Below are 10,402 nucleotides of genomic sequence, written 5' to 3' on the forward strand. Positions count from 1 at the left end.
AATCGAAAAAGAAAACAAAAAAAAAAAGTGTAAGTATAGAAATCAGTAAATTAATGTGTCAGCCAAATTAGGGGATGTACAACAAGGAGAGGGTCAAAGCATGAGCCAACAGAACTCCCCAAAGCCCACTGTGGGGTGGGGGAGATGGGTCTTCTAGAACATTCTCATGCTTTCTTTCTCTCCCACGCTTCTTTTGCAACAGAAAGTAGGGCTTTCTCATCACACAGACCAAGGCAAGTGGCAAGGCAAGCTTTTCCCCTAACGGAACCTAGGGTCCCTGGCCAGCAGGCTGTGTGGAATTCGGGGTGTTCATTTGGACAGTGAATCATCACGCCTGGGGATGAGAGTCCTTCACCAGCTCAGGATTTAAATAATGATGTGTCAACAGCTGCCTCTGATGACTCAGATTTAATCTTAACAGTGACCTTGTAAGCTTGCAGGATTATTAGAGGCAGTCACACAGACACAAAGAATATTAAAGTTGTTTGTCAAAAACCTCTCTGCTTCTGTCAAGGAAAAACTTCCAGAACCGAGAAACAACACATGCTTGAAATCTCCAACTGGAGTCGGAAGGGAAGAGGTGCCGTTGGAGTCTTATTTTGCCAAGAACGATCAGCTGGAAGGAATAAACTTCTGGTGTTTGAAGACTTTATTTTTTTTTTTAAAAAAAAAAGTGCTTTATTCCCCCCCATGTTATTCAAAGAGTCGTTATGTTGCAATGCTTTCAAATTAAAATTCTATGCTTGGAAATTCTCAGATCTGCTAGAGTTGAAACACCTAAGTGATTGCTCGAGATCCTAATTTCTTATCCAAGCTCCATCATGATTTGCTTAGATCTTTACGCAAGCCACATCGGCTTCTCTGAGCCTTAGTTTCCTCATCTGTAAAACGGAGATAAGTATAAAAGGAATCATATTAAAAGACAGCATAGAGATTACAGAGAGGCTCATATCATTGGCACACAGTCGCCATGGGCTGAATCAGAAGCTCCCACACTTGGCCACCCCACGCGGTACTCCTTCCTCCAAGTTCTTAAAGCAGGTCCCAGAATACATTAGTCTCCTGGGAGCAAACCTCACCAGGGCTGGCGCTGGTCGGGGTGGGATTTGACCAGCAAGTCTCACATAGAGCCTCCAGGATTCCGTATCCTTAACACACACCTACTGGTAAGGACTTGTGCTGCGGGAGAAAGATGAAAAACGCCCTGTGTGACTTAACAGCCTCTGAAAACTCACTGGAAGGTCAGCTCGTTATGAGCCAAGGTGAATTGCCAGATCATCTGTGTTAAGTCTGTACTTTTCTCAAATTCCTTACAATGTTCAAAAACTTGGGGGAAAGGTACATAAAACTAAAAGATGGGGCGGAAACGGATTTGGGTTTGAGTTGGGTAACTAGCCACCCCTAAAACATGGTGTCTTAAAACAACCTTTCCTCTTTTCCACCCAGCCCTCCTAACAATTCTAGAATTCAATTGAGAATTCAGAGAGTTGGGATAAAGGGTCCACTTCTTTTTTTTTTCTTTTTTTTCCCTTGGTAAGAAAAATTTGTATTTAGAATTAGCCAGCTGGACTTAGTGTAGATGATCCCAATTTTGTTGGCAACATCCAAAGCATCATAGTCAGGAGCAAGTTGAACACAGGCTGCCTTCTCTCCATCAGGTCTAATCAAAGTGCTGACCTTGGCCACCTCAGTGTCGTGGAGTTTCTTTACAGCTGGTTTGGTTTGGTGCTTGTTGGCCTTGACATCCACAGTGAACACAAGTGTGTTGTTATCTTCTATCTTCTTCATGGCTGATTCAGCAATCGGGAAATTTGATGATGGCATAGTGGTCAAGCTTATTTCCCCTGGGGGTTTCTCTTCTGGGCATATTTGGGCTGCCTTCGTAGTCTCAGCGTCTTAGGCCACTGGAAAGTGGGTGATGTGTGGATCTTCTTTTTTTTTCTGTGGCTGTGTATACCCTTCAGGATGCCTTCTTTTTTTTTTTTTCATTTTATTCTTTTCCATGTGTGTACCATCAAATCGGATCTGACTGGTACAGGAGAAGATTGTCCCTCCTTCTCCAACAGAGCATCTGGTAGATTTGAACCACATACCTCTGGGATTGCAGTGCAGCGTCTTGCCACTAGACCACCAGAGCTCCCCCAGGACTGCCTTCTTGGCCTTGAATGCCTTTGCTTTGGCTTCAGTTTGGGGAGGGGCAGGGTCTTCCTTCTTTGCTTTCAGAGCCATCTTCATAGAAAGAAGGATCCACTTCTAAGATAAGCCTTTTCACTCCCATGTCTTCATGCCTGGTTTCACTCAATGCCTTGTCTTTTCTCTCCCTCCACTTGACAGGTCGTCTGCCAGGCTCTCTCCAATTTACCGCCTTCAGGACACTCATTTTCCTGTAACAGCCCGCTTCCAAAAGGCAGGAAGTAGAACTATCAAGTGTAGTACAGGGTGTACCCCAGAACTAACACAGTGTCACTCTCACTAGCATATTGGTCAAAACCATCCTGGAGTCCACCCAGAACCAAGAGGATGCTTGCAGAATGAGAGGCAGTGTCTCAATGACAAGGGGCACAGGGGATGGCAGGGGTTTTGTGGTCATCTTTAAAACCCCAGGGATTTCTGAACTTGCAAAAGAGAAAACCAAAGTCGGCCTTCTACTCCCATTGCCAAGAACCAATAAATTCAGCTGCTTACTGACTGTGAAATAGTTTGGTGAGGCCTGTCATAAAATGCCCATAAAACTTGTCGTGATCTGCGTTACTTACCAAGGAGGATACTGAACTTCAGAGACGCAAAGGGAGTTATGTAAAATCCTTCAGCCGGAAAGTGGCCAAGGCCCTTGAGACTCGCTAATTCAATTTATGTGGTACGATGGGGTGGCGAGGAGTGGGCGTGAGTATCGGGTCCTGGAAACCTTCCATTTGGTCACTACAGGATGTTTGGGAAGAGGTAGGGGTGCAAGTGTCCCGTCTTTATAGGCTCAATCCCTGTGTCATAAGCATTGATGAGTTGTAATTACTATTTCTTTCTTTCCTGACCTAATTTCTCCCATAGAGTGTCAGTCAGCACCCTAACCCAGCAGGTACAGGGCTCTGTTTCTAGGTGTGGACTAGTCACTGAAATCAATGAGGAAAAAAAGAGACCCCAGAGTGATTATAATTTACTGCCACCCCCAGAGGGTCCTTCCAGCAGCACAGTCCTGAAAAGCCCTCCCTCAACAGGACATGCACCTTGCTTCCCATCCCCACCACTCACCCTTGAGTATTCTTGACGTTGAGGAAGAGGGGCCAATCAGAGGACAAGATACTAACGAAATGTTGAGTCTCCCAGGGAAACCTGAGAATGAATGGGGAGGAAATACACACTCCGTTTGTTACAGGCTCACACATCCACATTTATTACAGGAGAAGAATACACACTCCCCTTGTCACGTACGCATGCCCCCACGTTTCTAGTTCACAAGGGAACATCTTCATGAAACTTGAGCCAATGAAAAAAGATATTCAAGGACCAGACTTTGAGCATCCTTCAAAATATGTTCTTTTTTAAATGTTATTATTATTCATTTTAATGAAAATTTACAGAGATTTTGGATTTCCATTCATTTATTGTTGCACTTTTCTCCCTGCCCACGCCTGCCCCTCCAGTTCATTCTTCTCTTTGAAAAGTAAAAGAAAAATTCTTTCATTGTTATATAATCCCTCCCCACCAAGTACACTCCACTATACAGCCTTTGTTCTGGACTCATGTCATGACAATAATACCTAATCATATATACCTTTTAAACAGCTCTCTCGCGCTTCTCTCTCTCTCTCTCTCTCTCTCTCTCTCTCATCTGTTTCAACGCAGTATACATAATTTATCCCATCTTTCTCAGTCTCCTCTCAACCCTTATGTCAGTCCCATTTTACAATGGTGGCACTATGCAGTATTTGTCCTTTTGTGACTGAGCTATTTCACTCAGCATGATATCCTCCAGGGTCATCCATTTTGAATAGTATTTCCTGAGTTTCTTGTTTTTCAATGCAGTGTAGTATTCCATTGTGTGAATAGAAAGCTCTGGTATATTCAAAATATGTTCTTATATGTTTGTTTTCTGAACCCTTTGCTACTGCCGTTCCCTGGTCAGAATATTAGCCACACAAAAGCAGAGATAATATCATCCTCGTTCATCCGCATATCCCCAATACCTGGGGCACACACGTGCGCACACACACAACCACTTATTACTGAGTCCATTCTGACTCATAATGGCTCATGTGCAGAGCAGAACTACCCTGAACAAAATTTTCATGACGGGTGACCTTTTGGAAGCCGCTTTCTTCTCAAGGAACCTCTGGGTGGCTTTGAACTGTCCGCCTTTCAGTGAGCAGCCCAGCATTTATCCATTCATGCCACACAGATACAAGCAAATGATCAGGCACTCTCTGAGCAGCTGTTGATTGGATGTGATGTCCCAGCTTCCATCACGTCACTGCACAGCTAGGGACTTCTCTGACGGCTGTGTCTCTGTGTCCTAGCAGCATATTGTTGTTGTTGTTATTGTTGTTACGTGCTGTCAGAAGCAACTCATAGCTGACCCTCTATTGGGTTTTCAGAGGCAGTAAATCTCACATGAGGGAACTGCTGTCTTTCCCCCATGAAGCAGCGGGTGGACTTGAATCTTTGTAATGTTTGGTGAATGGATGAGGAGGATGATGTAATGAAGGTGGGTTGCAGAAAGAAAGCAATGGATGAAGGGGTCTGGGCTAAGACGCAGCCAACGCTCTCACACAGGCAGCGCTAACACACCATGCTGAAGCCCCTCCGGCCCCCTCTTGAATGCTCGGGGTTTGGAAAAGCCCAGCTGCCACCCTCACTCTGAGCAAGCTACCTATTTGTTATCCTGGGTGCAAATATCATCATGGCCACTGAAAACAATCATTACTGGAGAATTGAGACTCATTTGCCGAGTTTCTGCAGCAAGGACAAATGGAAGCAGCACAGCAATTAGAACCAGAAGTTTGTGTGTCTCCAATAAAATACAGTTTTGAGAAAAAAGCCACGAAGCTATTTGGGTGTTATTTTGATTTTAATAATGGCATGTCTGCTTCCCTGGCCCTTCTCATAGTTTCATCTGCTTCCTCTCTCCTCCCCTCCCACCCTGACGGCTGCTGAAGTTGCTTCCTGGCCCCATCATCCATCTCGGGCGCTGTCTCTCCCCGTAGCCATTGCTACGAGGTCATCGCAGTTCATCCTTGTCCCTCACCTCCCACCTTTGCTAGCCGCCTCCTGATCTGGCTGGAGTGGCCCTCTCTGCTGACACAGGGAAAGGACAGCCTGTACAGTGGGGACAGTGCTAAGTGGGTCACACTGTGTGTGTCCCTCGCCCCAACCCTGAGATCTACCACCATGCTTAACAACGCCGTGCACCCAGCTCCAAGCAGCCAGTCCTTCTCCTTCACAACAAAGACGCAGCTCCAGGAGCTCACTGTTCATGGAGAGAGGGAATCAGGGTGGATGGGCTCAAGCGAGACAGGGCAACGGGGACACCACATCCCACCCAGACCCAAGAGGGCTTTGGGCAGGCCTATAATTCTACATCATCTTCTATCTTGATGAGTTCATTTTACATCTGCTCGGTCATTCTCCAGGTTTCAAAGGAAAAGAGAGAGAATCAGATCAGAAGCATAGTAGGTGGCGTGCTGGCTGCAGAGGAGCTGAGAGGACTCAGAGCTGGGGCCGGAAGCCTTTACAAACCTCTCCTGCATGGAGAAGGCGCTCCACACATTCTCACTCAATCCTAGACCCCAATTTCCAGGCAAAGATACTAAATTCAGCTCAAGCCAATGGACCCAGCTGGCCTGGCCTTTCACCCACAGTTAGAAGGATCTGTTCAGAGCTGGGCTGGGCAGGAGATCTTAAAGACACCACAAAGAAGGTGAAGGTCTAGGCCAAAGCTTCACAGTCAAGAAGCATGTTGGCCTGGATATGGAACTCTGCTTCCCATTTTCACAAAGCTTCGTGGCCTAAACAATACCTCTCGAGCCAGAAATTCCTTCACAAACGTGCTCTGTTCCCCTAACAGGCAGACGCTGGGCCAACGCAGAAACACAGGACTGAGGATGGACTCCTGGCCGTGCTGTCTACCAGCTGTGTTGTCCCAGGAAGGCAGCTCAGGCCTCTGGGTCTCCTCGTCCCCATCTGTTTCACACAGGCTTTGAACAGCAGACAAGGCCAGACAAGTCCTTTCCTTGCCCCAAATTCTAGAACCTGGGACGACAGAAAACTGTCAAAAACAAGGCTACTGGCTCCTCTGCCGAGTCAGTCCTCCAGCCCTAGAATGTGGCTGGCTGTTGCCAAAAGAAAGCGGGTCCTTCTCATCTTTCTTTCCAAACCCCACAGCATCCCACCAATAAGGCAAGGAAAGAAGTGGGCACTCAGGGAGCATCCCTGTGTTCCAGGGTCTCCACCCACATGACTGCTCATTTCTTCTTCACTCAGATCCCGGAAGGAAGTCACCCCTGTGCCTCATCAAAGACCACCTAACAGACAAGACACACTGAGGTCCCGAGAAGCTAGAGCAGCACGTGTGTGAAAGCAGAGTTGGCAAGTGGCAGAGCCTGAACCAAACTCAGCACTTTCAGAGCCTGAACTGACCTGTCCCCTGACTCCCTGCAATCTCAAGACCCAGCACGAAGAAGTTCTATAGAAAGAACACGAACTCTACAGCAGGGCTCTCGGTCCACTCCTGTTGGGAATATGATGCCAGTGACCGGCGTCAAAGCTCATCTAGATACAGAGGGTGTAAACCTTTGGGCAAGTTGGTCTGTGCTCCAGGCAACGTCCCTGCAAAGCTCCCCTCTGTCCTTGAACCCGGGGCCAAGGGGAAGGCTTGCTCCCTGCTAGGACCCCTGGGGAGCTTTGGTCCCCTCCATCCCCTTAGCACGGAGGGGTGGGCAGGAACAGGGTGTCAGTCACTCCAATCCTAATTAACTCCATTTCTGATGAAATAGGCTCAGATACTGTCAACCTACCCCAAACAAGAGATTTGCAAACATTTCCAGGGGTCTCCACTCTGTAAGGACCGACTTTCTTCTCTCAGTATCTTCACCTCAAAGAAAAGAAAGCAGCGTTTATCTCCACACCCAAAGACTAATGTCTCCTATTTATTCATCAGGAAGATTTCTCCGCCCATGCCTCCAAACAGAAGGTTTAACATGAGAGTTTCAGGACAGATCGGCTTCTCAAAACCGGTTTGTTGGGAGAACAACATTTCCAGCATCTCCTGCCCTCACGGATCTGCAGCTCCTTGGGGGAGCAGACATCAGCTCTGAGACCCTCTCTGGGTTTTGTCTCCTTCCCCCACAACCTCAGTTTATGCTATATCCTCCTTGTTATCCTTTGAGAGCACTTCCTCAATAAATCACTTAACACTCAGCATAAGGGTATCTCTGTGGAATCCCAAGAGAAAGAATCAGAAAGAATGTGGGCAACTACACACCAATGTCTCTTCTCTCTCCTCTAAATGCTTAAAACAATGCTGTCAACTCCACTCTCATTCAAAGTGACAGAGAAGAAACGCCCACGGCCATAGCCTTTATGGAAGAAGATTGCCTCATTTTTCTCCCACAGAACAGCTAGTGGGTTTGAACAGCCAATTTTGGGATTAGCAGCCAGCTACTTAATCCCTGTACCACCCAGGTTCCTTCTCTAAACCACCAGAGCTGCAGAAACCATGGTAAATAAGAAGGCATAGAAGGAGTAGGCATTGGAGTCACTGAAGTGAGACAAGGCAATTCACACCCTCTTCCCTGACCACAGGCTTTCTTGTCCTCAGTCGCCCTTAACTGACAAAACAGCAAAGATGTGACATTAAACAGGTTCAAAGCTTTGACTCCTTATAGGAAGGAGACACTGAATTACTAACCAAAGGGCCTTTTATTAACCAACAGTGACCAGAGGAGTCACAGGGCCCATCTCCATTTTTCACCAAGGGGAGAAGAAAAACAAGTCCCACAAAATGCATCTAACAAACAGTGGAGGAGGAGAGGGAAGATTTTCATCAGCTGATTCAATATAGCAGTTTTTAAGAGTATACCTTCACGCACACAAGAGCCAACTTTATAAATGGAAAATTGATTTTAGTGCATGATACTTTTCTTTCCATCATTGTACCCTAACTCCATTATCATACTTCTCCAATCCAAAACTCCACTACCACAGAGTTCACATTAACTCACAAAGGTCTGACAGGGCTGATAGAATGTCTCTTCCATTGGGTATCTGAGGCTGCTTATATTTTTGTTGTTATTTATTAATTTGTATGATTTTTATGTTATTTATTTTCATTCACATTAAGGAGGTATATGTTGTTGTGTTGTTTTTTAAAAAAATTTTATATTGGTTTACATACAAAGTTCATGAAGTTCATATACATTGTTTTTCACACCAGACCTTTCCCTTTTCCTTCACCAATCCCTCCCTCCACCCATCAAATTGTGCGACCCTATATTTAAAATCCTTCATCTCCTCCTTGGATCCTCATACACACTCTACAATAATGATCCTACACAGTATTTGTCTTTATGAATCTGAGTTAGTTTACTTAGCATAATGTTCTCCAGTCCCTCCCATGTTAGGTAGTAAATGAGAAAATCATTGCTCCTGCCTGCTGCATAGTATTCCATTGTGTGAATATATTGGAGTTTCTCAATCCATTCGTTTGTGGTTGGACATTTGGGCTGTTTCCATGTTCTTGCGATGGTGCATAACACTGCTGTGAACATTAGGGTACAAGTCTCGGTGCCTCGGTTCTCATTTTCTCAGGGTATATTCCAAGCAGGGAAATATATGTTTATTAAAGCAGATCGGCCTGCCTCGCCTTTCTCCCACCGGATGGCTGGTAGATTTGAACTGCCAACCTTTTTGTTGGCACTCCAGCATTTACTCCACTGTGCCACCAGGGACTCTTAATAACCTCTCTAACAGTGAATCACAAAAGGAGGTCCATATCCAAATGTCACAGTTTGTGTTCCGTTTCCTTTTCCAGACTCTCCTCTCACATACTCTTCCTCCAGCCACGCCACGCTCGACCCAGCATCCCCGTTACCTCCTCCGCTCTTAGACCTTACACTTGTCATTTCATCTGCGGAACTGCTGGTCTGCCACTTCCTTCCCCTGAAGTCCTGTTCAGCCACTCGGCCTCGTCGCCAAATTCCACCAGGTCTTCTTGGAGGTTCCAGTCAATGTTGCTCCTTTCTTCCTGCAAGGACTACTTTTACACGTCCGCTTGGCTAGGCTACGCTTCCGAGTGGTTTGGTCAAATGTTCATCTTCTGGCTGCGCCATGTATTATCTAACACAACACAAGCCATTGGAAAGAAACATTTCCTTAGAGTGGGTTCTGCCTCCTGTGTGTAAATAAATATTTTAGATGAACTCATTCTCTCTTCATTCTATACACTATCTATCCCCTGGCATATGGAACTTAGACTTACCAACCTTCCATGAGCCAAGTCTTTAAATATATAGAGAGAAAGGAAGGGAATCTCACTGCTTCTGTTTCTCTAGAAAGCTATAAAATTTCCCTAGGAGTTGCAGTCCACACGGCCTTGTTGACAATTGAAGAGGTTCAGCCTGATGCATCGTGAGTTGAGGAATGGAAAGCTGGCAAAATGAGGAGTAATTAAGGCAAGACCAGCCCAGGCATCTAATACCCTCCTGACATCCCCATACTCTTATTTGCAGCTCTGTGCTAATGGCCTGGTATTTTCAACCTGCACTGAGCATCAGAAAGGTCTGTGGAACTAGTTAAAAATGCAAATGTCCTCCATTATGCTGAGTGAAATGTCTCGGTCACAAAAGGACAAATATTGCCTATGGTCACTACTGTAAAACAGGACTGACATCACGGTTTAGGGAAGACAGGAATGGAGGGGAGGAATGATGTATATTGCATTGAAACAGATGAGGGAGAGAACTGTTCAAAAGGGACATATGAATGGGTATTCTTGTCCTTACAGAGGTCCAGAGTGAAGGCTGCATGGTGGAGTGGACTTGGAGGGAGGGATTGCATAACAATAAAAGAGTTTTTCTTTTTCTTTTCAAGAAGAGTGAATTGAGGGGGGAGAGGGGTGGGCAGTGAGAAAAGTGCAACAATGAATGACTGGAAACCCTAAGTCTCTGTAAACTTTCATCAAAATTAATTTAAAAAAATGCAAATGTCCTTGTCCTAGTCCTTAAGGATTAAAATACTGTACAGCTGAGACACTGTGGTCAATGGATGGCATTAATAACACAATTTCTCACCTCTTCCTGTAAACTGCTTCTCCCCATGTCATTTCTTAGTTCCTCCCAGGAAGGAAGCAGTCCTCTGTCCCTACCAGTCCGATCTGGGCTCCGTGCAGCCTCGAGATTTGCTTGACCAACAG

At 45.7% G+C, this 10,402-nt stretch overlaps 1 pseudogene; it reads right to left on the bottom strand.

The window, feature by feature from the left end:
• Positions 1–1,584: 1,584 nt before the first annotated feature.
• On the bottom strand, positions 1,585–2,229 carry LOC102857691 (annotated as a pseudogene).
• Positions 2,230–10,402: the final 8,173 nt, after the last annotated feature.

Source organism: Elephantulus edwardii, unplaced genomic scaffold (genome assembly GCF_000299155.1).
Source record: "Elephantulus edwardii isolate Elephantulus edwardi_28Jun2011 unplaced genomic scaffold, EleEdw1.0 scaffold00091, whole genome shotgun sequence".
NCBI lineage: Eukaryota > Metazoa > Chordata > Mammalia > Macroscelidea > Macroscelididae > Elephantulus > Elephantulus edwardii.